The sequence below is a fragment of the Equus caballus genome, chromosome 21, assembly GCF_041296265.1.
Source record: "Equus caballus isolate H_3958 breed thoroughbred chromosome 21, TB-T2T, whole genome shotgun sequence".
NCBI classification, from domain to species: Eukaryota; Metazoa; Chordata; class Mammalia; order Perissodactyla; family Equidae; genus Equus; species Equus caballus.
In genome coordinates, this window is record NC_091704.1 from 64,997,655 (window position 1) to 65,024,998 (window position 27,344).

At 45.0% G+C, this 27,344-nt stretch overlaps 1 protein-coding gene, 1 long non-coding RNA gene and 1 other non-coding gene across 4 annotated transcripts in view; 1 reads left to right on the forward strand and 2 right to left on the reverse strand.

Moving 5' to 3' along the window:
* Positions 1-1,066: 1,066 nt before the first annotated feature.
* Positions 1,067-5,208, reverse strand: LOC102147420 (uncharacterized). Its single transcript, XR_289213.4, has 3 exons — positions 4,850-5,208; positions 2,314-2,462; positions 1,067-2,016 (listed from the first exon to the last, which is right to left on the reverse strand). It is a non-coding gene; the product is annotated as an uncharacterized lncRNA (long non-coding RNA).
* On the reverse strand, positions 2,561-2,630 carry LOC111769873 (small nucleolar RNA SNORD123). The gene has a single exon (XR_002802715.1). It is a non-coding gene; the product is annotated as a small nucleolar RNA SNORD123 (small nucleolar RNA).
* Positions 5,209-5,235: 27 nt separating the features above from the next.
* The window catches only part of SEMA5A (semaphorin 5A), a 460,360-nt gene continuing 438,251 nt past the window's right edge, over positions 5,236-27,344 (forward strand). For both annotated transcript variants that reach the window (XM_070246052.1, XM_023625852.2), the window contains exon 1: positions 5,236-5,744. The gene's annotated coding sequence lies outside the window, so the exon portion shown is untranslated. The remainder of the gene's footprint in view (positions 5,745-27,344) is intronic.

The following is a 27,344-nucleotide window of genomic DNA, read 5'->3' on the forward strand; positions in this document are numbered from 1 at the left end:
CTCATGTTATGAAGTCTACGGGTGGCAATCCAGGGCTGACACAGGGGCTCCTTAGGGTCAGCAGTGATTCAGCCTCCTTTTTTCAGCTGTACTGTCCTTGGCTCATGGCTTATATCCCTATGGTTACCTTACAGTCCAGCATGGAGGGTGGAATTTCAACTATCACACTCAAGTTCCAGGAGGAATCTGGAAGTGGGAGGGAAGGGCAAGAAAGATCACGCCCAGATAATTGGTTCTCTCTTCTATAGAGCTTTTCTTGGAATCCCAATGACTTACACCTTATTTGTCACAGCCAAATTCCATGGTCTAACCTAGCTGCAAGAAAGTTTTTTTCCCCCAAGCCTGGCTTATTGTAATTCCAATAAAATCAGGAGCTCTGCGTTATTAAAGATGGTGGGGGGTGCTGTGTGGGGATGGTCACTGAGGTGGAATGCTATAGACTGGGGACCAGTTAGATGGAGACCAGTTAGAGGAGATGTTGGTATTTTGGGTGAGACAAGCTGACATTCTGAATGAAGGTGACAACAATGGGAATGGAGAGAAGGGTCTGAAATGCAATTTGACGGATGGGCTACAGGATCCTTGACAGCTCATCTTCCCACTGATTTGCTGCCAGAGACACTTTGCCTACTGGTTTAATTTCACTTAGTAGATGCTCTTCCCAGTGAACTCAAGGTCATTATGAGTTAATCTCCCCGGTGAATGATGGAATAAACCAAGACAGACTAATTTGTATTTCTAAATCTATGTTGGAAGAAAATTATTTTTGAGAATATATCTCCTAAGGTATTTACTTCCCCCCAAAGCTCTATTTCCAAAGACAGGAATATAGAGGACATTGATTAATAAGTATCAAACATATCTTTTTAAAAAAGTACAGCCTTCTTTGCTTACAGACGCTCAAGATATATACAAGACTCAATGTCAGAAAATAACACTTAGGGAACCATATGGATGCTTTATCTCCATGCCACAAACCATCTGCATGTTCTCTAGGTATTCCAAAAATCTTTTAAACCTAGCATTTTTTCTCCCCAAATCATACTTACAAAAAGATGACTTGAGGTGTTTTGAGCAGACTGATTTTATTTTAAGGAAACTGGGTTGCTAGAAAAATATATCTAGAAATTTAACCATAAAGAGAAGGCAAAATACTTCTAGATTTCTAGAATATTTTGGTCTTCTGGAACACAGCTTGAGTAAAATACAACGTCTTTTATTAATAGGCCGTTACTGAAAGTGAGATGAATTACTAAACTTTTCTAAGAAAAAGTAAGTGAGAACTTTTTGTTGAATACATGCTCTGGTTGTCTCCTGGAGTTCCCGCTGTGGCTCCTAGTGGGTAGACTTTAAGCAGCTGCTCCCTGGAACATGGAGCCATGGAACATGGCTGCGAGGTAGGCAAAGGTGGTTTTCACCTGTGGAGTGAGTTCAAGAGTTCAGAGGTGAGCAGAGCTCACTTGGGTTGGGAGAGGGCCAGGTCGCTCTGTTTCAACCTCTATGGAATAACTGGCAATGGCAAAGCATGTTTCTCTGACAAGACACGAGAAGCTCAAGGCAGCCCTGGATGGACTTGGGTGGAAGCTCAGAATTCAGAGGAGGGGACGTGATGGAGTGTCCAGTGCACAGACTGGCGGAGGGCTGGAGAGTGGGTGCCCACGTGGTTGATTGGGTAACTTCCGTTTAAGGTCCAGGAAGCCGCACTTGGTACCGTGCCCATTTACGCTCTTCTCAGATGTGCCATAACTATTTCCTTCTTATTTTGTCTTACTTTCTGGGCTGCTCTTTTTGAATAAAATTGGCCTGCTCACCTCTGCCAGCTGCTACTAAACGCTAAACGGGGAGTGAGTGTTTCTTGAGGGGGAAAGAACCCTAAAGAGTTTCTGGTGAAGCTCAAGGACTTCGTTAGGGGCTGATGACTCCCTGAACTCTCCCGACTTGGCGATTCTTCATCTGTCAGAATTTGGGGAGGACCACAGCATCACCTGTAGACATCATCACGGGTGTTCCAAACACCTGCAATACATGAACGAAACACAGCACTAGGCAATCTTAGCAAGACATAAAACTGCCTATTTTCTTATCAATGTTTGGCCATGTTAAGAAAAAACTGATGGAGTCGATCAGATGATCTAGCAGTTTTTCCAGTTCTTAAATGCCATGGATCTAAAAGAAGGAAAACAGGAGTAAAAAGAGAACACTCGTGGATGATGATTCTAATGTGTCCCCTGGCTCATTGGTAGGAAAATCCCGTTAAGACGTAAACATCCAGAGGCGCAATTGCTGGACTGAGGTTTTTTATAATATCCTTACAATTTCATCACATTGTAAAGATCACAGAAGTCAAGGTCTCCCTTTAAGGTCACTCCTGACCCCCAGCACCATCTTCCTCTCTTCCAGGTGATGTTCTTGTCGGTGCCCTCCTTGCTCCTCTCATCTGGGGTGGCAGTTTAGTGATGTGGCTGAAATTCACAGGACAAGGGAGGGAGGTAAAGACAAGACAACTGGTTAATTATTTCAGACGCATAAGAGACCCTTCATATTTGTGCACAGAAACTGAGGTGAATCAGGAAATGGATGGCGTTTTTCAAGTCACATAAATCAGCGCCCCAGAATTCATCATTTTCACCAAGTGTGCAGTTGGTTCTCTCACTCTTCTTATGTGCCTGGCTCACTGAAAACTGTTCAGGGAGAGCTAAAATTTTACTTTTAAAAGAAGAGAATGAAACCGTTTTGTTTGGAAATGATCACCTCTAGTTTTGCAATGTGATGAGAAGAAGCTTAACGCAGAAAGTTCTTTAATAAGCAAAGACTTTTCAGAGAAACAACTCCAGACATTTCATTCGGAAAAAGGAAACACCTGTGGATTCTTTAAAAAAATTTTCTTTGTGGAGAGCCTACTTCTCTGCTGGGCTGTGGGTGAGTAAGTTACTGACATCACCTCCTTTCTTCTTTAACACTTACAAAGGACATACCTGCCAGCAGGTTTGTGTGAGCTCCAGATGAACAGATGGGGGCTCAGAAAATTTAAGGAACGCTTCCCCAGGTCACAAAATGAAATCACAACCTCAATTTAGGTCTATTTCACTGTAAACTAAGGATTCATTTTAAACTATAATTTGGTTTCTTCCTCTTCTTTTTGCTTATCAATAATCTATTTGTAATTTATTATCAGTGAATATACATATTTTAATAATGCTTCTAGGTAGCCTGTAAACCACCTGTAAAATTGACCCCCCCCATAAAGTTACATAATTTACTGAGTAAACACTAAGTTATCAGCCCTCCTGCGTTATGGTGTAGAAAGCCATTTTCTTCCCACTGCTTAGCTCTCTACATGCCAAGAATGTTTTTTCTTAAGCGTACATGCCTTTAAACTGCAATGTTGAGGGGCAAGGACAAGCACTCGCTAAACACCTTTGGGTCCTAATTTCTGTCTCCCTTTGCCCTAATGGCTGGAGGCTCCGCAGGTCCACGCACCCACCCACCCAAGGGCTGCAAGATTCAAGCGTAAGGCAGCATCCTCCCTGACGCCCCACCTCCTAGGAGCAGAGCAGCAGGGCTAGACCTCGGCCAGCCTCTTCCTCCCAGGGAGCGCTCCCAGGCCTCTGTGCCACGTAGGCAAGAGAATCGGAATGTCAGGAATGGAGCTAGTGTCCCACGTGCCAAGCACAGAACAGAGAAGTGTTAAGCTTTTCGTTAAAGCCCCAGGAACTAGGCAGCTGCCCAGCACCAGGCTGAGTGCCCCCACCACAACCCAGGGAAGAACGCTTCTCAAAGAGGCCTGCCCAGCTCCTGACATTTCCTTCCGGACGTCTTAAAGGAAATCCGAGTGAGGGCTTGATTACCCCAAGCAGCTGTATCACCAGTGTGAGGGAGAGACTGGAGGGTACGGGCTGGGCTGAGCTTTCACGGAGAATTGCAGAATTGTTTTCACTTAATTATTTTACTAAAAAAATATTTCTAGAAAATAAAGACAACTCAATGTCAATTTGTCTTTCGATTGTCCTTCTCTTGGATCTGCGTGGCTACTGTGTGAGCCATGACACCGTCCAGCCAGGGAGGGGTTCTTAGTTTTAACGATGAACTGAACAGCAAAACTAGGGGCGCACTCGGCCATTCCCAGGATCGCGAATCCCAAGAATCTGCCACAGGCTCTGGAGGGGTTGTGTGAACGTGGGCCACGCGGCATCCTATGTCATTGCGGCAAAGGAGGGCAGTGGTGGGGGCCTTCATGCGCTTCCTTATGCAAGGGAAACTTTACAGCCACCCTGGGACGCCAAGATAGAGAAAAAAAGGGCCCAGAGAGACTGTCCCCCACCCCCATCCAGAAGGAAAAGGTCACGCGCGGCCCTTCAGGGTACTGAATGGAAGTTTTGCAACAAAGCATCAAATTCTAGGAGTCCGGAGAGGCACTTTGCTTTCCAATTACCAGTCTTTTCGCCTGAGTACTAGGTCGATAAAGCCGAAAGATCTCGCCGAAGCGCAACAAGTAACATCTGTCCCAGAACTGGATGAGTTGACCTTGTCCATCCGGGGACTCCTCTCTTAACGCTGAACGTGGCTACTCCGGGACCCCCTGACCTGCCTCTCTGGTTCGTAGGATTTGTTCATTTCTCTAAGTTTACTTCGCCGGAATCGACCCGAGGGAGCCAAGAGGCGCACCCTCAAACCGCTCCTCCAAGAACCCGCAGCAACTCTCCGAGTCTTTAAGGAGTTTCCAGCTAGCGCACGCATGAGGATGTCACACGAAAAGAACAAAATCACAACCTCGGAGTCCGCGAGGCGCCGGCGGCCCCTGCCCACCCCGCTCCCCACGGCTGCATTCGGCCGGGGGACGCGCACGTACCTGGAGCCGAGGCCGGCAGAGTGGGCGCGCCACGTCTCGGATCCCGGCCCCCGCTGCCTCTGGTCCTTTATACCGCGCCCCCGCCCCTCTAGCAGCCACGTCTGAGCGGCGGGACGGGGGGCGGGGGAGCCACAGAAGGTCCCCGGGAGGCGAGGGAAGGGAGTCCCTGAAAGTCAATACTCGGGCGCACTCGCACTAGGGACGCAGGAGTGGGGCTCTTGGGGTGCAGGGGGACGCCCTGGGCGCCGAGGGGGGCGCGTCTGGGGAAGTGGGAGGGGCCCAGGGAGGTCGGGCGCGGGGTGGGGCGCTCGGGTTTCACCCAGGCCAGGAGGGGGAGGAGGAGGCGCGGCGGCGGGGGCGGGGCCGGGGCGGGGCGAGGGCGGGGCGAGGCGGCCCCGCGCTCCCTGCCCGCGCGCCCCGCTCCACTCTACTCGCCGGGAAGGCGGCGCCGGCGGCTGCTGCTCTTGCTGCGCCCGCTCCTGCGCGCTGCCCTCCCGCCGCGGGTGGGCTCCGCAGCCTCCGGCCCGCGGCGGCCCTCACCCTCCACCGGGGCAGTGCAGCCCGTGCGGCCCATCCCGGGGGCTCCCTTCTCCCTCCCGCAGCTCCTCTGCGGAACCGGCTCGGGCGCCCAACTTTGCCTCTTCGCCTGTCGCCCCTGCTGGGCGCGAACCTGTTCACCCCAGTCCGGCCGCGCGCCTAGGGACCGTGCGCCTGGCGCTCAAGCCGGTGTCCTCAGCCCTGAGCGCAGGGAGTGTGGGGTGGCTCTGGGGACGTAGCAGGGGGCGGCGGCGGCTGCTGCCTTGACTTCTCTTGCCGGGCGCTGAAGAGGACCCTTAGAGCCGCTCCGGGGCCCCAGGCGCTGGATGACTGGCACGAGGAGCGCGCCTCGCACCTGGTGAGCGAACCCCCTACCCCGTCCCCGGGTGGCCGTGGCCGCAGCTCCGACCGTGCCGCGTTGCTGGCCGGGACCGGGGGGCTGCAGTGGTCGGCGGGTGGGTTGTGTCGATCTCGGGCAGGGTCCATCTGCAGGCACTGGGCGGGGGACAGCCGATGGTTGCGCGTACAGAATTAAGACCACCATCAGTGCGGGGGCGCCCACACTTGAGCTAGTGCACGGGTTGGAAGTTTGTGTCCCTGCTTTTCCCGAGGTCTGAGCGTGCAGAGGTAAGGAGCAGAAGTGACCCGGTGGGCGACTGGGCAGTGGGAGAGTCGGGACCCCTACCCAACACCTCCGGAAGGTGCGCGGTGGAGGTCTGTGCATGCACCCGGCGCGCGGCCAGGCTCGCATCGTCGCGGGTAAGGGGCGGGGGTCCTGGTGCTCCGGGCTTCGCAGTCCCGTAGCAGTTGCTTCACAGATCTTCCGATCTCGCAGCCCCGCGCGCTGGGGCAGGTTTTTCTCTGTGAGTTACAGAGGTTTTGCTGCGCGCGTGAGAAACCGGGAGGTAGTGGGACTTGGGCTCAACTCCGCCAAGCGCCTTGGTTAATGAGGGAGACAGGCTGGGGGCCGCCCTGAACCCCGCGGCCGAGGATGCAGAGGCCTGGGGAACCCGATGGGCTGCAGCCAGGCGAGCCCTTTCCGCGGGCATCTCTCCGCCGCTCCACGGATTTTGCATTCCCTAGCTCTGGGTTTCGGGGCCGGAGGTAGATCTGGGCCCCAGAAGGGAACCGACGCGGAGGAGTGATGGCCCCGGGATCACTCCCTGCGGCGCCCGGTGCCCGGCCTAGAACAGTCAGATCCCGATTCCCGGGGCTTTGGCGGGAAGCGAGTTTCGCTCCTCGCCCTTTCCTGGCTTTTGTACCTGGATGCGGCTGCTGCGAGTTGGGATTTAACTTTCCTGCGCCTACGGCGTCCCAGGGATCCCCGGCAGGGGGCGCTCAGAGCGAGCGCTGGAAGTGGGAGAGAGGCTGCTAGCAGCAGTTACCCTCTCCTGGGTGAGTGGGTGGGGGTCCTAGTCAGCAAACAGCAGGACCAGGCAGATCTTGGCAATAATTTCATTGGGATGGAGGGTGGGAGTAGCTGATCTGTTGACCAGAGGGAGCTGTCAGGCTTGCAAGAAAGGTGGTTGCCAACACACAAGTCCTCTAAATAGAAAGGTTCCTTCCAGAGACAAACGTATCCCAGCAAACTATTCCAGTCTGTTCATCTGTCTTCCTCCCTGTGACTATTGTATTTACTCAGAAAGAAATGGAAATCGAGGGAGGATACTGGGAGTTATGTTTAAGAATGACGTAGAAGTTCTGCTCCTCAGGAGCACATTAGTTACAATGCCAGGAGTTACAAATGATTGTTGCATCTTGATTTTAAGAGAAACAATCGTATGTCACCGTTAGCTTATCCAGAAGAGCTCTGTCATAATGGCCAGCAGATATGTTGTTAATTATAGAGTTAATCTTTCCTAAGGAGACACAGAGGGAGAAAAAGAGATTTTTACCAGGGAAGATTTTTAATGCTTAATTAGGCTTGCTAAATTAATTGCTAATTAATGCCAGTTTCATTATTGAAGAGAGGGTAAAGTTTATCATGCACTATTTTTGTTGTTGTTGTTGAGGAAGATTGGCCCTGAGCTAACATGTGTACCGATCTTCCTCTGTTTTTTTATATGTGGGACACTGCCACAGCGTGGCTTGATGAGCAGTGTGTAGATCCCTGCCCAGGATCTGAACCCATGAACCCTGGGTGGCCAAGCAGAGCCAGTGAACTTAACCACTAGGCCACCAGGCTGGCCCCTATCAAGCACTATTTTAAGTTACCAGTTCACAATTTCAGTTAAAGCAGAGAATGTCTTAAGTTGTATATCACCTAAATAACTCTTCTTATCTATGCCTGTGTTTACCCCAAAGGAAACATGGATTTTTTTACCCCCCCCCAAAGATTTTTGTCCATGTTTGTTTTTAATGAAAAAGCAGTCTGAAATGTAATTGTTTGGGCAACTTGAAACACAGATTTCTTTTTCCTTGAGTTTCTTTCTTGTAAAAGCTTGGCCCTGAAGTAACAACTCCTCTGCAGTGTTGTGTGGTGACACTCGTCATCTGCATACTCATGGAACCACGGGTGATGAATGGTACCTGTGTGTACATGCTTTCAGCCTTTAAGGACTTTTCTTAACAGGGAGAATATGGACGTGGCAAATCATTTTCTGCCTTTTGTGAATTGCTCTAACTTATTTGGTTGTTTTAATGACAAACAGCTGCAAGATCCCTGCTGAGAGCAAAGACTTTGGTCTCCTGGGTGGTAAAGCTTGTGTCTGTCCAAAAGAAGTTGCTGAGATGTTCAAAACTGGTAAAAATAATCCTGTGTTCTTCGCTGCCATTTCCTTTTAAAAGGATTTCTTCACACGTCTGGACAGAGTGAAACAGAAACACATAGCGCAGTGGCTGGTAAAAGTTCTTGGTAATGGGACCATAGTGAATATATATGCACATTCGTGCTAACTTTTGCTTAAGTTTTAGAGGATTCATAGACGTTCTGAAGCCCCTTCCATGGCTTTGCCATGAGAAATCTTTCTTCATAGTCTTCTCAGGGACAAATGTTAAAACCAATAAACTTTTCTCTATACCAATTGCTCAAAATAACAGATGCCACTCCTTGAGACTATGTCAAATGCTAATAACGTTAGAGCTGTTTAACTGAGTCACTGCATAGTTTTTATAAACTTGGTGATTGTTTTTAATGAACCCAAATATCCTTTTCTGTCTGGTTATAAAGTCATGGAAATGGAGACTTTGCTTCTGGTACAAATACAGGAAAGTGAGGGAGAGGGGAACAGATTTTGCTAAATATCCAGGCAAAGGTATCAAGGTGCTCCATTCTGTAAGCAGGCAGCCGTGAACTCTAGGGTTAACTAAGATTAGACACTAATCCCAAAGGAGAGGTTTGGATCACAAATCATGGAGTTTGCAAGATAGAACAAATTAATTAGTTTATGATATATCTAAGTCAAGGAATCCATTTTTGAAGTAGTACACGTAGGAGTATTTGAGCAAAGTAGTTCCACATCCTGCAGTAAATCCTCTGTAATTCTTGATTCTAAAATTATACCAAATTTGTATTTAAAAATGCTTCTGAAATTGTTGCTATAGTTACCCAGACAAATTGCTTAAGGTATAATTATAACACCAAGGTGACAAGTTTTTATGTTTAATGTTAAATAATTTTTAAACTGTAAATTGCCATGTCTAACAAATTGAGTTACACCAAAGTGCGAAGTGTGTAATCTGGAACCTTGTAGGTTTCTGTCCACCTGCGGCCGTTTGAAAATTTATGCAGAGAAGGTGAACTATTTTCTGCAGTCCTAAGATGAGTATATGTAAGTGCTTTGTTTATACTGTCCTTGAGTACTGTTGTTGACGACATGGACATTTTCATGTATGTTCCCAGCAACCTTTTTAAATTGAGATGCAGAAATTTTGTTGAACATTACTGGGTTTTATCACTCTGTTTCCTGCCTTGTAGAAGTGGCCTGCCATAGATAGGGGGCAGTCTGCTGTCTAATTCCTGCACATGTTGGTAGGGTCCTAAAGATAAATTCAACAGGTGAGAAGTAGCTTGTTGGAAAGTAGCACTTCGAAGAGGCAGCTTTTGGTATTCTTGGTAAATATCTTGCTTTTTTCTTTGATGAATTTGTATGGTATGGGTTATCTAGATATATAGAATCAATCAGTTTCTAACAGCAAGAAAAACAATTACAGTAAGCTAGAATATACATAGATAAGCTTTTCACTTTCAATGAATCTAACTGAAACTTGTTTTAATTCAGAATTTAAGCCAAACAGAACAAAGCAAATTAAGACTTGATCCAAGGGAAAGTGGTGTATAATAAGTAATTTGTTATAACATAGTGGCATTGACAGAATTAATCTTTGCTGTCTAAAAGGTTCTAGAGCTAAGGAGACCTGGCTCCGAATTTTATGGAGTATTTTGAAGCCAGGCAACTTCAAAGACAACTTATATTTCACCCGGGGCGTGACATTTAAAATAGATTTAACCCAACAGTAGGCTCAAGAAAATAGAAAATTTTCCCAAAGGATTTGCTATTGTCGTCTTTTCCTTTTTTTTAGTCCAAGGTTAATGGTTGTTTGACGAGAGCAAAGATGAACACACTTTATTTTCCTTTCCTAAGTTTTAAAATATGTTGGCATAGTACTGTTTGGATTTGGAAAAAATAAAATTCTGTTCTTTACTCTTTTTGCCACGTACACTAGAATTGGTTTCCTGATTAATATTGAAAAACACTGTATTTCAAAAAAGAATAAATTTTCTAGGACGTGAATTTCTTTTATTTTTGGGAGACCGTGAACTCACTAATCTTTTATTGTCCCATCTTTCATTCATTATTTGTCGCTATGTCTCTGTGGAACTGGTTAACCTGGAGTTCATGTAGAATGATGAGGAAGTTTACACTGGAACAATTTTATTTTATGTTGTATTTTTATGTACATTTGAGAGTAGATCACATTACTGCAATAGGTAATTCAATTACAGATATGTATGGTAAATAACCAGGAGAGTGATGCTGTCAGGAGCCAACTCTGCTGAAGAAATAATACTGTATTTGCTGAGATGTGAAATTAAATAAGTTCTAGGCAAGTGACAATCAGAATGGAGCAAGGACAAATTGTTCACAGGAAATAGTGCCTCTTTCAATCCATTCAAATTCACCCAACATTTGGCAATGATATATGATGTGCCTATGCAAAGAAAAGCAGAGTCAAAAAAAAGTAATAAGAAAAATTGTGCTAAGCGGTTTCCCGTGAGTGGTCTGCAAAATCATAAAATGGCTAGGGTTTGGCTGAAACTTCCCTGCAGAGATGGGTTCTTCACAAACTGATTCCAAATAAAATCCCTCACGAAAACGTCTGTTTTTTAAAACATCTGGAGATGGGACACATCTCAGAGAGGGCTTCCAAAGCCATTCTCGGCCAGCCACCAAGGATGCAGCTGTCCAGCTGCCAGGACCACGCGGGCATGCTGTGGAAAGAGCGCATCAGAGGCCAGGGACATTTATGGGTGGGCATCCTGCATCAGTTGGATTTCAGAACCACACCTGGCTTCCGTGATTCCTTTTACAGGACTGAGATTTAGATCTGCCATAAAACTTTACCGCTTGTAAAGCTGAATACATTGTTTGTAACTGGTGACATAAACCAAAGATAATTGCTCAGATGTGCCACTTCCTTTGTCCAGCAGATATTGTAATTAAGCCACTGTTCATACCAGCTAACCTATAAGTATGAATTAAATAGGATTTGCTTCTAAGACGACTGTTAGGTAAATTCCTGTTATATTCTAGCTGCAGACTTGACTTTAGAAAGTTAATTTTGGGAAAGCTGGGTAGGATGATTACCAGAAGCCCAAAATTGGGCAGGGCAGTTGGTAGAGGCCTCAACCTTGAATGAAGCACTCACTGGCATCGGAGAGGTCCCAAAGGCACAGGCCCGCCCGCTGTGCTGGAGAGATGTCAGCAGTGGGGGACGGATTGCTGGCCAGAGTCGGGCAGCTGGAGAGGGGTGGTGTGGGCAGCAGCAACTGACAGTAGCACATCTGTCCCTGTGTGACTCAGGGTGTTGGACAGAGGTCCTTTGAGGTCCCGGCGCAGAGCATGTGGGTGGAGTATGTGGATAGACTTGGAGATGGCCAAGTGTCCATGGTGGGTCAGAGTCCCATGTCTGCATCGGGTCTGTGGGTCCTTACAGAGCCAGGTCCTCAAGAAAGGGGGGGTAGAGACAGCAGGCGCTGGAGGGCTTCTCTACAAGGTGGCTAGGATGTTTGGTTACCAAGGTAGGGCCCCAGGAATGATAACATGAAACCCATTACTGGAGTATATTGTGATGTGGAGAACAGGTTGAGGGAACAAGACAGAGGTCTGTGAGTTTGGTAGAATGTGCAGTGGTAGAACCAAGCAAGCAGGACTAGCTGCTTGCCACGGGTGGGTCCAAAGCTGGTCAGATCTCTGCTGTGTAATACAGATGGGTCCTTGGGTCTGGGACCTGCAGTGGGGACTTAACTGGTTCGGCTTGAGGGGCGAGGGGGTAGATGTGCCCCTGAGGCTGGGAAGTGGGGAGAGTCTTGTATGATTGTGGCTCTCTGGCTTGCTTTAGCCCTGCCACTGTTCCTCCCTTCTGACTCCAGCTCCTCCAGCCTCCTTTCCAGCCTTTGCCGAGTGAGTTCTCTTCTTTCTGCTTGGATTGCTTGCCCTCCACTTTCCTGGAAGGCTCACTGCTTCCAGATCTTGCTGCTTTGAGGGCTTTTGCTCAAGTGTCCCCTCTTCAGAAAGCCCCCTCAAATCACACTGTCTAGACTGCGTTCCCTCCTTCTGTCCTCTCTCTTCCCTCAGCCTTCTTTTTCCTCTTTGTGGCATTCTGCAGCAGCCCACCACACTGTATTCATTTCTTAAAGGCTTTCACCCACAGAGAATGTCCACTTAGGAGCAGAAGATGCTACTTTGTCCTTTGGTTATCTCCCTTGCCTAGACAGTGCCTGGTGTGTGCGCTGGCCTCAGTCCATCTGTGATGAGTGAATGAGTCAGTAAATGCCTTTATGCAGCATATAAATAGTATAGACTACAATATAGTATTCTAGATAAGGGACTGGGCTTGAACAAGACTTTTCAGGGCTAACTATCAAAGCTAAACACTATTTATTTTCTTTACGTGGAGAAAAATGTTTCAAGTACCCCCAAAGTGATTTATTAGCATAGTCTTGAAATGCAAATATCTTTGTAAGCCAAAGATTATGTACTTCATATATCCTAATGCAGGGCCATTTGCCTAATAAGTAAATGCCTGTTAAATGAATTGATGACCTTGCTTGACTTGGAAATTAGCATAGAAACACTTTAAGTGTATTAGAACATTTTATGTATGTTAAAACATAAAAAATTGAAATTCAGGGATGTTGTTTACTTATTTAAAACAGCACTTTTCTCCTCCTGCCCCCCCATCCCCGCCACAAAAATTCCAGGGAAGATATTGTATCTTCATTACATATTTTCACACATTACCGAAATTTTAGAAATTCTAGACTATTTTAGAAATATGGCAGGCTTTCTTATTTTATTTCTGAGATTATGCCAATAAGCCTTGTGACTTAGCTGGATTTATAGTTTAATAAGCTGAAGCAGTTGAGTGGATAAACAGAATGTGGTATAGCCATGCGGTGGACTAGTATTCAGCAGTAAAATGAATGAACTCTTGATATATGCTGTAATATGTGTGAACTTCAAAACATTATGCTCAGTGAAAGAAGCCAGTCACAAAAGACCACATATCATATGATTCCATTTATATGAAATGTCTAGGAAAAGTAAACCTATGAAGACAGAAAGCAGCTTAGTGGTTGCCTGGGGCTGGGGACGGGAATGAGAAGAGCTGCAAATGGGCAGGCGAGTCTTTTGGGGATGACGGAAATGTGCTAAAACTGGGTTGTGGAGGTGGACACCCAACTCTGTACATTTACTAAGAATAATTGAATTGTGCACTTACAATTTTATGGTATGTAACTTACACCTCAATATACTTGTTTAAAAAGAAAAAGAAACCTGAGACATAATCTCTAAAGTTAGAGTACGTTAAACCGCCAGTGGCCTAAACCAATCCTGCTGCGTTTACTGGGAATTGTGGCCCATTTCTTTGACTTTCACAAAGCCTGGTGCTAGGCCACTGGATGCCGAGATGAGCAGCATTTCTTTGATGCTGAGGAACTTCCCGGGATGTGTATCTGAGCTCTGATCTCTGTTAGGAAACTGAGCAACCCAGGTTGTTTCCAGATGAGACCACAGAACTGAATTAAATCAATCCATTAAACCAGTCAGCCAGCCTAGCTGCTCAGTGTTCAGTGCACCCCAATTCCCAGTCTGTCTGTTGGAGTACACTTTGCTTCTGCCGCTTTTATTGTTGCATAGGCAGTGTGCTATGGGACATCTTTGAAAACACAGAATTCCTGGTCTCGTTAGCGCTGCAGGGTCTGGAACTCCCAGAGTATCGCTTTGCTCACCAAATGATGCTGCTTTCTTGTGATGGGGAAAAAGTTCTTGAAGCCTGCTTCTGTGACCTTGTACACTTTCATAGCAGGACATTGCTTCAGCTGGTGAGGCGGGTATTTCTAACAGCCAGACCCCCTGGTAGAATGCAGATTTTTAAATGCCCAGAGCCTGACCACTTATGGCAGGGGGCGGGAGAAGGGAGTGTGCTTTTTTTCCCTCCTTAGAAGGAAAAGAGTCATAGAATTGCTCCTAGCTCTTTCTGTTCTGCTTTGACATGTTTTGCAGTTAAAGCACAAGCTGAAATTAGGTTATGGGTAGAGATACATAGGAATTGCCTGTAATTTCCTTGCTCTTCGACTGCTGTCTCTGGGTGGAAGTGAATGTCTTTAGCTCTTCCCTCTTGTTTATTGCGACTTCCATCTGTTTAGTGCGTTAGAATCCTCTCTGCCTCCTGCCACGGGGCTTCCTCAGCTCTCTGGGCACCTCGCTCTCCCCACACCAGTTGGTTTCCACATGGTGACTTTCCGTGGGTGTGTTTATTTTGGCACAGAGGGTCTGAGCTCCAGATACGCTCAGCATGGCTTTCTGGGGCTGACTGGGACCCACCGGCCTTGAGAGCTCATATGCATCTCTCCATTAGTAATACAGTATTTTTATCCATTTCTGTGATGTTTTGGGCAAGCATTTTTTAACAGTGTTTAATTTCTTCAGCCCTTGTAGTTGTATGTGAAAACTGAGATTGCTAAGAGTTTTAAAACCTAATGCCATAGTTTAATTGACGTCTTACCCATCTTGTTTCTGACTTGCTCACTCTGAATTTGCCTCCTCCCAAACTTACAGCCTAACCTAGACACAAACTGAGTAAAATTGATCAAATGACCATGTTTTTCTATTACCAGTCCTAAAGTATTACTCAGCCTTGGTGACTGGTAAGAAATTATTTATGAGATTGCATTAATATTTCCTTCTGCTTATTAGATGGCAAAGGAGTGGGTGACATTTTTATTTTTGATGTCACTTTTGATGATTTTAATTGGTCAATAAAATACTGTTTAGGTGGGTACTTTTTTGTGGTTGTTTTCGTTCATTTTTGGTGAACTAGTGTTCTCCAGAGTTCAAGGATAACTACTTAAACACTCTCTTAAACAGATTGACAGCTTATCTGATTAGAGAAATTTCCATGTTGCCTTCAAAACAGGTATTTAGTTTTGAAACACAAGGAATAAGAAAATGATGCAATTTTCTTTTGTTTTATGACCTCCTTTAGAGTAGTTGTTGGTTTGTATTGGATTTGATAGCTGGAGTTGATCTAATTAAAGTAACATGTAGTATTACGTACAGAATTATGTGAAGACATTGTCCTAAGCGGGGAAAATGTGTTAGACCATTAGTTTTCATGATTTTTACTTTTTTCTAACCATTTCCTTTTCTGGAAAGCATCCAGATGTTAACACCAAATATTGATTTTGGACACTCGAATATGTGTAGGATCCTGACTTTACTCTGGCAGGATGAACACAGGGGAGAACTTTGAATATCCACATCCCAGCCAGGGCGGGAGAATATGTTCACTCCCTTCCAGCTGCTGGCGTCTCCTGACCTCTTGTCGTTCTGAAGTTTAAAATCAGAGGATCTTTGGCAACATGTCAGCCAAGGAAAACTCCTTTAAAGTTTGAGCTAAGAGTTAAAGGTTAGGCATTGTATTTATTGGAGTTTAATATTTCTGGGCTGTAAATATGGAAGAAAGATCATGTTGTACAGAGCAGGAGTCCAGTGCCCAGATGTTGAGCCTTTGCACAGGGTAAGGTGACCAGATGTCCCGTGTGGAAATGCGAATGCTGGCCTGTGGTTTCCTGTCCTTTCTGACAGTGCTGCTCCTCAAACGTCCTTTAATGGCTTCTTTTTCCCCATCAGAGGAATTCTCCTTTTTGCCTCCTTATCATGATCCCCCTTGCTAATCCAGCAACCTTTAATTGTTTTGTTCCACTTTCACTAGAAATTTTTGAGTCAAACCAAGCTTGAAACAGACGTCTTCTAACTGAACTTTTAGTGTCTAACAAGACCTAGCTCACTCTCTTTGCCCTCCTTTCTCTCTTTCAACTCTCTCCCATGTTAAGAGGAGGTTTGCTGGGTTTTGCATCCTGTGTCTGATACTGCCTGGTGTCTCCAGTACTTGGCTCTTTGCTGCGGGGTTTCAGAGTTGCCACTGAGATGACAGGGACCACGTTGGACAGGTTCTTTTGCCCAGAGTCTTGTTCCTGGGGTGCTTCATGTTGGCTCTTATAGACAGGTATATGACAGGAATGTGAAGGCTATTTAGTTCCATCCCATTTGCTTCACATTTGATGATGCTCTCAAGCTGTGAAGAGCACGCATCTGCTTATCAGGTAACTCTCTTTGAGGAGAAAACTACTTGCAGCAAGTGGCCATGATAGAAGAGTCTTGGTCATGATAGATAAGAGCAGAAGCCTTGGGGCTGTGCTTCTCAGGGCCCTCTCTCTTCTCTGCCTTTGAATCACTCTCATTTCCTTGGCCCTGGTCACACCACAAGGGTGGTGCTGGGCAGGCGGGGATATCTGAACCCATGTGCTTGAGTTGCAAGTATTTCCCACTCTCCCTATCCACCTCCATTTTTTTTACAATGCACATCTTAAACTAGTACTTTTCTTCAGCTTTCTATACTTAAAAATGCCACCCTGCATGTAAATTGCGCAGTGGTTGTAGGGTGTGGCTGCGGGGTAGAGATGGGGAGGTAGGAGAGGGAACCTCTGTGTGGAGCTCTGCAAGTCCAGGCAGTGCATATTGGCTGTCTCGGCTTTCCAAGCTCTCCAGAGCACGCCTGGAGCCAAACTTGCTCTCCATCTTCCAGCAGTGATGGAATTCCCAGGTCCTATCACCAGCCTGTGAAAAGAAATCATTCAGGAAACTGCAAGCTGGCGAGTAAGAATTGCAAAGATTCATTCACTGGAAAGCTTACACCTGCAAATGTTATTTAACTTTGGACAGTTTCTCCAGGCCCACCTGCTGGGTTTCTGTCTCAGAGGTTTATCTCGGAACAGAGGAAAGCCCGTGAAGATTCCCAGTGGAGATCTTATGGGACGCATCCCAGAAATGATATTAGCAAAAGGGCCTTCAGGGTGTCCCACACCTCACTCATCCCTGACCTAGGAATCTGTGTAGTAAGGTCACATTTCTAGAACTTCATGGAGTAACTGTAAATGATTGGACTTTAGTGGCTAAAACTATAAACTGTGGTTTATATGTGGCAGATAGTTTATATCTTCTCAGTGGTCAGACACCCTATGAATGAAAATGCCTTGAAGACGTTTTTTAGAGGAGAATCTCTTGATGAATTAATTGTTTATTGAGGTAGGCTCAAGAAAACTAATGCTTTGAACTTGGACCATGGCTAGAAGGAAGATTGACTTGCCCACCGTGAGGAGCAGAATACAGAGGGTAGCACAACTTAAGTTTTTGATTAGGAAGAAGGGTATTTCTCAATGTCTACGTAGTATTTAAAAGGGGCTTTTTTTCTCATATAATGGAAATTAGAACAGAAAATCATGCACTCCAGATTCAAACACAGTTTAGAAGTTCATTTGATTTCTTTGTTGTGGCTGGTGGAGGGGAGTAGTAGAGGCTTTGGAGTGAGTTTGGGAAAGAGAACTCCTGATAAGTATTCTTCATTTGGTCTTTGTGACCCTCAGCTTGTTGATAATCTCAGAAAATCTCAGTTTTCCTTCTAGTGGCCAATTGCTCTGCACTCTTCTCTCAAGAGGGAAAAGAATCGTCTTGAGCTCTCAGCCAGTGAGTATAGATTAGAGGAGAAATGCAGTAAGGTGCGGGTCTTGTTATCTAATTCTCCAAAGTGTTCCCCTACATACCACCCAGATCCTTGTCCTCTTTCTGAACCCTCAGCTCCATCTGTGAGTTGGTTTGGGGTCGACATTAAGGAGGGACGCAGAAAGGAAAGGATCACCCTGAATAATCGCGACTTCTCTGCGCTCCAGAGAATGTTGGTTCCATTTAGTCTCTTTTTCTTTTATAAAGTCGACAGTGGCTTTTTCTTTCCTCCTCTTGCATCTGAGACAGTAATCATTTTTTTGGCAAAAGCAGTTAACAGCTCCTATCCTTCCCATCTTAGTGAGTTTGGGATCTGCGGAAGAGCCACATTACGACATGGTTTGGCATGGGAACGCAGCTCCCATGGCCTGGAACGCTGGCTGACTGGCCCCTTGGGGTGGGCACCCCTGTGGCCCATAAAACGCAGCTACCAGTTCACCTCCGAGGATCCGTAATCAAGAGTCTCCTTAATTACTGGCAGTAGCGCATGAACTTTAATGCAGTTTTGGATTTGTCTCTAAGTGCCTTTCAGTGGCTTTAAGTTTTTGTTTTTTAATTAAAAGAGTATGTTCCCTGAAGAACTGGCTTTGGGGTCCAGATTTCCTGCCTTGAGGTTGTAGGAGACAGCACTAAGTGGGAAGAATAAGGATTGTGATTGGGGGCTTGTCAAAATCATCATTAAGAGATATATTAGTGGTTACCAGAGGAGAAGGGGGCTTGGGGGGAGTGGGCGAAAGGAATAAAGGGGTACTTATGTATGGTGATGGATAAAAATTAGACTCCTGGGGGTGAGCACGATGAAGTGTATTCAGAAATTGATAAAGAATAATGTCCACCCGAAATTATACAGTGTTATAAACCATTATAGTCCTAATGAGATTGCTTGGGGAAAAAGTAAAAGAGACCTGGACAAAGGGTACAATTAGCGAATGGCTCAGGATGAAGACTGGTGTGGGAGATCCCCAGGGCAAGTGGCCTTTGTGGGTTCTTTTTTAATTGCACTTTTGAGTGAACACAGGGTTGGTAACCAGGTTTAATTATTCCTGCAGGGGTAAATTTATGAAAACAAATCAAAAGCATGTTAGGGAAGGCTTCTGGCCTGAAAGTGTATAGGTTGCTTGTGTTTATCTTTGTTTCTCTTCAGGTGAGGGCCACTGTGTCTTTTGAAACCTAACTGTTATGATTGACTTTGACTTCTGCCAGTTAGCCATTTTCCTGATAATGGCATTGTGATCCAGATATATTACAGTTTATGTCAGATATAAAAGCCCCTGTTGAAGGGGACCATCAGTGCCACCCAAATCCATCTCTTGTCTTTCCTATCTGTGGGAAGAAAAAGATTTAGTAGATGTCTTTATATAAGAATTTGGAGTTAGACTTTTAAGAATGAGTCAAAAGCTAAAGGAATTCCTTTAAAGACATAATTAGGGGCACATATGAAACTTGTAAAATAGGCAAGGTTGAAACGCTTTGCTTTTCTGGGCAAATGGGAGATTGTTAGCCGTTTCCTTTTCCCACATTAGCTTCCAAATGATTAATTGGATATATTTAATTAAATGCTCCACTTTTAAAAGGAGTGGAAGCCCAGGGAGTATTCTGAAAATAGTATCAATTGTTTTGTATTGATCTACGATATACGACATGGCTTGCTTATACTTAGAGAAAAGACTGTCAATTCTATATTCATAATCTTTTTAAAATTATTATTTAACTATTGGTTCTAATGTGAAAAATATTTTTTAAAAATCTTATGGACAATCCCAAAAATTCCCTGTCATGAAATTCTTCTCCTTTACTGCATTCCAGAGGAGCAAGCCAGTATTGAAAGTGGAAGCACATTGTTGTTGCTGCCATAGCAAGTTGAAATGTTTGGAGAGGTAGCTAGGCTATTTTTCATGAGTTCACGTGTGTCCTGTGGTGACCAATTTCTAATGATCCAAAATTAGTCATGGGATCTTGGGCGTGACTGTGCTAAGAACTCAGACAATTGGCATATTCAACATCTTTGAATTGTTACCTTAAATCTAACACTATGATTGATTGCTTTGGTCAAACAATATATCATTCTTTGGAGAAAACAAAAGGATAACCTCTAATTGTGAACAAAGAGATCAGAAACTATGGAGTTTGTGCTATACAACATGAGTGCTGAATAAAATTGGGAGCAGTTTCAGGCTGTTGGAAGATGACAGTCTCTTGGTGATGAGGACAGTTGACTAACTAACAGGGACATTTTTATTATATTTGTAGGGGCATAAAGGAGAACAGCTGAGATTTTTTTCTTCTTTTGTTTTGTTTACATGAAAAGAAGGTCAAAGGAGAAGGTTGATTGGACTCCCAGGCCAGGAAAGGCTTGGTTATCACAGTGGCCTTTCCTCTGTGGAAAGAAGAAGAGGAGTTGCAGTTACACATGTTCCCCCCAATCATCCTAGAGACAGATGACCAGTTCACTTTGAAAGGATTGTGTTTACATTTCCCCATGTCTAGAGAAACACTTCGTTATTAAATATGTGCCCAGCATACAATTGTCCTTTTCAGTGTTCATTGATTACTGTTTTTCCCTAAGGTTTTTTTGTTTGCTTGTAAAGTAATCCATAGTTTACAAAAGGATGGGCTAATTTTAATTTTTAATAGCTTTATTCTGACAAACCTTTTTTGTTGTCTTAATTCAACTTGATGTGGCAAACAGGAAGTGGATTGATTTAAAGGAAGAGAAATGCATTTGGTTGAGTCATAGCGTCTTATTTGTTGAATGTTGACTGCCTCCTAATTGGTATAACCATTCCATAGGATTCTGGAATTTGGAAGACACCATTGAGGCTGACCAATGCATGCCATGGTCTGCATGCAGGGCCTTTTCTAAACCCTCATAGGGAGATGGTGATGTATTATGCTCTTAAAGAGGGGCTCACATAGGGTCTCCGTTTTAACGTGGGTCATTCATTTTTACTGTAGTCCAGAGGAGCACAAGGGTGAAAGATGGCATTGGTTGTCCAAGAAGTGTTTACTGGAAACTTCCTCTGTGCTAGACCCCAGGCCCTGCCCTGGGAATATAGCGTGTAGAGGACAGAGATGGTTTCTGCTCTCTTGGTGACTGTTTTCCAGCTGGGTGTTCCTTATCTTAGCATGGATGCCATTCTTCTCCAGTGTTTCTCCACAACCTGAACCGATGCTTCAGGTGCAGTCAAACCCTGAGGATTCTCTAGGGCCTCAAGCCAGGATGGTGATGTTGGTGGGTGGGAGGAAGAGTTGGGCATAGGAACAATTGGAAAAATTCCCCTGTTTCCACACCCTCCAGGCAGGTCTTCCTCACTTGCTGGGACTAAAGGGAGTGGTGGAGGTATGGAAGGTGGTACCCCGCTAGCACAGACACATGGTTGGTTCCTGGCCCAGGGCTCAGTGTGCATAGCCACACCCATCAGAGTACATGCAGCCAGGATATGACGTTTTCAGTTGTAGTTCCCTATGAGCAGATAGGGCCTGCAAATCAGAAATGGCTTCAAGATTGCTCAGGAGAAGATAGAATTGTTCATAGGCTTCCTTTTCAGGATCATAGAAAAGTTTGCAGTCTGCTTCATCTCCTTGGGATGGCTCAGAGCCATTACTCTTGAGGGAGCTGGATGCTGAGACCTCTGTATGTTGAGCTCACTCTCTCTCATGGCCCCAAATGGGCAATATGTCTCTTGGTGTTTTTTAGGGATAAAAATCATATAATCCGCCTTTGTTGCAGGCCTGTGTTTTCCACTGTCTATTGTACTTTGCAGTTATGATAGAGAAGCCAACCTTTCCTGAAATTGAAGAACCTCAAGATGAAAAGGAGAATTGGCACTGGAGCATCAGAATGAAGCTGCTTAAGACCACTCCTGATGAGCCTTCCCTGCTGGGACCACACCCTCCTGCCTCTCACTGATTTCCTAGCCCCTTAGCACAGAGTCCAGGTTGAAGCAAACGCTCCTTCTTAGCTTGATTCCAGCATGTTGGTCAAGATTCCCTAGTTAGACCGTGTGCTTCCGGAGAAGGATCATTTCTCTGTGGTATAAGCCTTCTGTGAATCCTAAACGCTCGTTTTGTCCGAGTTGAGCCGTCATCAGTGGGTTTACATGACGTCAGAATGCCAAAGACTTCAAGACTTCAAGGACTTCAGTTTCTCAAGTTGTGTGCAAATGCAATCGATTCATCATTTCTCATTACGTCGGTGTTTGTGAACCGCAAGAGTTAACTTTGTCCTTTGATGTGAACCTGAGAGAGAAGCCACTTGTTTGGGCATAAGTGTTGGCAAATATTTTGGAAATAAAGAAGAGAATATTATAAGGGAGCTTTTTTTTTTATCCCAGAGTGTTGTTTGAGACTTGAAGAGTTTATAAATTATGTGTATTGTTTCCTTTTGGATGTTTAATTTGGGTAAATATGTTTGTTACGATTATCCATCAAGTTATATGCAGCCGTGAAAGACTCTACACATAAAAAATGTGGCTACTGGTGTTAATGGGAATATCTGAAGTCTTCCACCAGCACCTGCAGCCCTGTGTGAACATGAATTTTCTTTTTAACATGTGGTCTATCCCTTCATGGCATAACTCAACACAACCAAGAGTTGCTGACTTTACTCATGACACACATCTCTGGAAACACGAGTCTAGGAAGGCTGGTGAATGCAGAGATGAAGAACAGCAAGGGAGATTATGACTAAATGCCTCGTACTAACAAATGCCCCTGAGCCCTCTCTCTGTCTTCCCAACCATCTTCTTTTTTTTGGGGGGGAAGATTAGCCTTGAACTAACATCTGCCACCAGTCCTCTTTTTGCTGAGGAAGACTGGTCATGAGCTAACATCCATGCCCATCGTCCTCTATTTTATATGTGGGTCGCCTGCCACAGCTTGGCTTGACAAGCGGTGCATAAGTCCGAACCCGGGATCTGAACTGGTGAACCCCAGGCTGCTGAAGCAGAACCTGTGAACTTAACCACTGCCTGACCAGGCTGGCCCCCCAACCCTCTTCTTGACATTGCTTTATCTTCAGAGGTGATGCTGGCCACTGGCCTTGTTGGATACTTTGTTGAGTCTGTTTGAACGTGACGCCTTTTGGTTTTATGGTGCTTCAGTTTCAGATAACTGTGCTGAAGGCTGCAGTCCCAGTGATCTGAGGAGGAGTAAAAGCAGTAAGGATCTGAGTATTGAAGTGGAAGAAAGAGAATTTAGCAATACATCAGCTTGCCAAAAAATACTTTTATTTCACAATTTTCCCCTCTTGCTGAAGAGCTTTAAGCAGAATGGATGAATAACTGAAAGCTAACTTCATATTACTTTCAAATATACCCGTGGACTTTTATAAGGATTGAAATATGAGGAGGAGGCCAGTATCTGAAAGCATGTTACTCATTTATAATGTGAAAAAAAAAAACATTTTGGCCCCAGTTCAGTGACTGTCTTAATGATGTTGGCAGAGGCCTTTATAAGTCAGTGTCTGAAGTAGGCCTTGCATAAAGACCTTGCGTGTTTTATTTTGTTTTAATTGAAGTTTATTAGTAGTAATTTCAGTTCAGTAGTTTAACATGAAACAAAGGCCACCGTCCTATGTCCTGAAGCCCTTGAGAGGAGCCATGCAGCTGGCAGGGGAGCAGGCAGGGGAAGCGTGAGCTCCCAGCTGCACAGGCAGAGGCAGGCTGCCTTCTGCAGACGGACAATGGCATCCTGAGCTCTCGGAAAGGTGCTGACAAGCCTGGAAGCCAGAGGGGAGGCTGGGGACTTTTGCTTTAATAGTACGGGGTGGAAACGATGTGAGGCAGAGCTGGCACACTGAGCTAGGCAGCTCTTCTCACCCAAGGCCTGGCCGCCATCCTTATGATGGGTCCTCAGACCGTGATGTGGCCGACAGCTGGTTGTGCTTTCAAAACTGGAAGGGAGACTTGCAGTCATAGCCAGAACCATCCAGCACTACAGCTGTCTCAGCTCCCAGAAAGGCTGCCCTCCTGCCTATCTTTGTGGATTTTCTGGAAGTACAAAAACCTGCAAATGTGATTACCTTATCTTAAGAACTACCTAATGGCAACAAAAGCAGAAATAAACAGGTGGGACTACATCAAACTGAAAAGCTGCACAGCAAAGGAAATCATCAACAAATGAAAAGGCAACCTATGGAACGGGAGAAAATGTGTTTGTAAATCATATATCTGATAAGGGGTTAATATCCAAAATATATAAAGAACTCACACAACGCAATAGCAAAAAATACTCCCAATAAAAAATAGGCAAAGGATCTGAATAGACGTTTTTCTCAGGAAGACATACAGATGGGCAACAAGTACATGAAAATGTGCTCAACATCACTAATCATTAGGAAAGTGCCAATCAAAATCACAATAAGCTATCTCCTCACACCTGTTAGAATGGCTATCATCAATAAGACAAGAGATAACAAGTGCTAGCCAGGATGTGGAGAAAAGGAACCCTTGGGCACAGTCGATGAGATTGTAAATTGGTGCAGCCACTATGGAAAACAGTATGGAGATTCCTCAAAAAATTAAAAATAGAACTAGCATAGGATCCTGCAATCCCACTTCTAGGTATTTATCTGAAGAAAATGAAAACACTAATTCAAAAAGATATCTGCACCCCCCATGTTCACTGCAGCATTATTTCCTAATAGCTAAAAACTTGAAACAACGTAAGTGTCCATCAATGGACGAATTGATAAAGAAGATGTGGTATATCTATATACAATGGAATATTATTCAGCCATAAAAGGAAGGAAATCTTGCCATTCACAACAACATGGATGGACCTTGAGGGCATTATCCTAGGTGAAATAAGTCAGACAGAAAAAGAAAAATACCATGTGATCTCACTTACATGGGAATCCTAACCAAATAAACCCTGAACTCATAGATACAGAGAACAGATAGGTGGTTGCCAGAGCTGGGGGAGGGGGAGTGGACAAAATGGGTGAAGGGGGTCAAAAGATACAAACTTCCAGTGTTAAAAAACAAGAACTAGCTAATCATAAAGGCTTGCCAGACCCCTGGAGCTAGATCCTCCTGAAATTGCCTAGAGATGCCTGGCTCCCAGGTGAAACAGTTTTTCTACCGGGGAGTATAGGCAAACAATGTAGTTCTCTTATTTCCAGCTCAGGGCCCTCTTATCCCCTCACTCTTCTCAAAAGAAAATACATTAAATAGATAAACTCTTTTGTTTCTATGATTTATTGCTATGCAGCAAGTAATCCGCTAATTTAATGACTGAAGACAATAATTTGTTATTCTCTCTCACAGTCCTTTGGGGCTCAGTCCTGGGCTGGGCTCAGCTGGGTCGTTCTCCTTGGGTCTCTTATGCAGCTGCAGACACGTGGTGGCTGGGGATGGTGTCATCAGAGGCTTCCCAGACCCGGATGTTTAAGATGGCTTCACTCACAGGTGTGGCACCTGAGGGTCCTGCTATGTGGCCTCCCTCCTTACATTGAGATATAGTATATAAATATAGATATAAATGTAGTACTTATGTAGGGGAGGAAAAATATGCCCCTACCCTCTAGGTTCTTCTGGCTAGTCTAAGAAGTAAATTGGCGTGTGACAGAATAATAGGAGAAAATCAAACAAGGTTTAATAACACATATACATGGGAGAGACCCATGAAAACTGAGTAACTCGCCAAAATGGCTGAGGCCACCACCTTAAATACCATCTTCACCTAAAGACAAAGAGGATGTTGGGGGTAGTTGTTTGTGACTTCAAAGGGGAGGAGGGCAATTCACATGGAGACGGAAAAGCAAATGTTTGGTAAACAAATGTTTGCCATGCCCTGCAGAGACAATGGGACGTGGAGAGGACTTGTATCAAATGGGCCTTGCTGGGTTCCTCCCTGTCTGCTACACCTGGTTTATATTATTCTATGGTTATCTATGGTATTAACTCCTTCCTGGAACAGGCCTTCTATCTGAAATTCATCTGGGTAGTTAGAGGGAAGGTCAAAGTTTCTTCCTGGATCTTTTGTTCTTAAAAATAATGAAGCCAAAGAGACACATTTTGGGGTGGCAAGTTCTGATCCACTGCAGTTATGAGAGTGGATTTTGGATCTAGATGGCCAGATTTGTAGCTCAGTTCTGCCACTTACCAGGTATGAGAAGTTGAGGAATGTATTCTATCTCTCCGTGCTTTACTTTCCTCAATTCTGAAATGGTAAGAGTAGTTTCTACCTTGTTTGGGATTTTGTGGAGATGAGAGACTGTTAATGCATGTAAATTGCCTGCTGCAAGTGTTAGCAAGTATTAGTGTTGTGATGATTCAGCGAATAGAAATTCTCTTGACAAGCCAGGGTGGGGTTAACATCTTCCTCTACTCGAAAGCACATTGCACAGTGCCCTTGGATCAGCTCCTCTGTAGGTCACCTGCATAGGAGGCCTGCACAGCGGTGGAAGGGAGGTTGGAGCAAAAAGTGGAATTTGCTAAAAATAAAAACAGGACTGGAAATTGTCCCTTGACTTTGCATAAAAACAAATGTCTCTTGACTTTAGGAAAAAGTAAAATAAATGTTGGTGATTTCTTATCGGTTTGTGCTGGGCATCTTCTGCTTGCCCCTGCAGATCTCTGTGGAGCCTTCTCCAGGCTTGCAGAGGTTCAACTGTGCAGACTGCATCTAAGGCTTGCTAGCCCTCTGCTTCTGGCTGGCTTCCTCCATGGGAGCCCTGGAGAGGATGGAGTAAGGAGGGCACAGGCCATGAGTTGTGTCCATGGGCTGGCTACATCCTCTACCTAAGGCCTCAGTGCCCATCAGGGGCCCTCCACACAGCCCCTCTAGGGCTCTCAGACCTGAAAAATGCTCCCTCCTCCCAGCCTGGTAGGCTTAGAGGTGGTAGCTGAGCCAGCTCTGACTTCCCTTGGCCCTGAACTATGACTTATGTTTCCCTCCCCTTTATCAATACTCCCTGTGTGATGATACCCACATGGTATGTGCCCTCGGTCCCTGCTGGATCCTCGATGCCCCATCCGCAGGATGACCGCATTAATATCCATTTTCACCTGGTTTTGTGATAGCTGCTCCTCTCAGCAAAGGGGAAGAATGTGAGAAAATGAAAACTCAAAAACTCATTGTCTTTACTAGTGTGTGTGAAGAGCTTTGCAGATGGATGCATTATCTTGAATTCACTGACAACCCTGCATGGAAGGTATTGTCCTATTATTTGAGTGGTCACATAAAGCTCCCATAAAGTCACAGAAAGCATTTAGGGGTGAACCAGATCATGTGACAAGAAATAAGATCATGTGCTGAAACCAGGACCAGAATCTTGGCCTTCCGATCACCCACACCTCACTGGCCACCCATGAGGCTGGAACCAGGGACTCGAACTTGCACCTTGAAGCTGAGCTGCTGCAGGGCTTCTCGGACCTTCACTTGCTTATGGTTCTCTGGGAAGAAATTACCTCCGGAGCTCAACTAAGGGCTGACAGTACTTCCATTGAAAATTAGGAGCAACTATGTTCTAGGTCAGCCTCTCTAGGCTAGGTAATTCTTGTTTTGCAAGCTGACGTCTTCATTGGGCAGTGGATAGCTGGTTTGTATAATTAAAGGCACCTGTATATGCTGTGAATTAGTTCTGATAAAATCAGTAAACTATATTATCCTGGGGTAGCCCTTATAAATATGGTCTAAGATATACTTAATCTCACATAGATAAACAT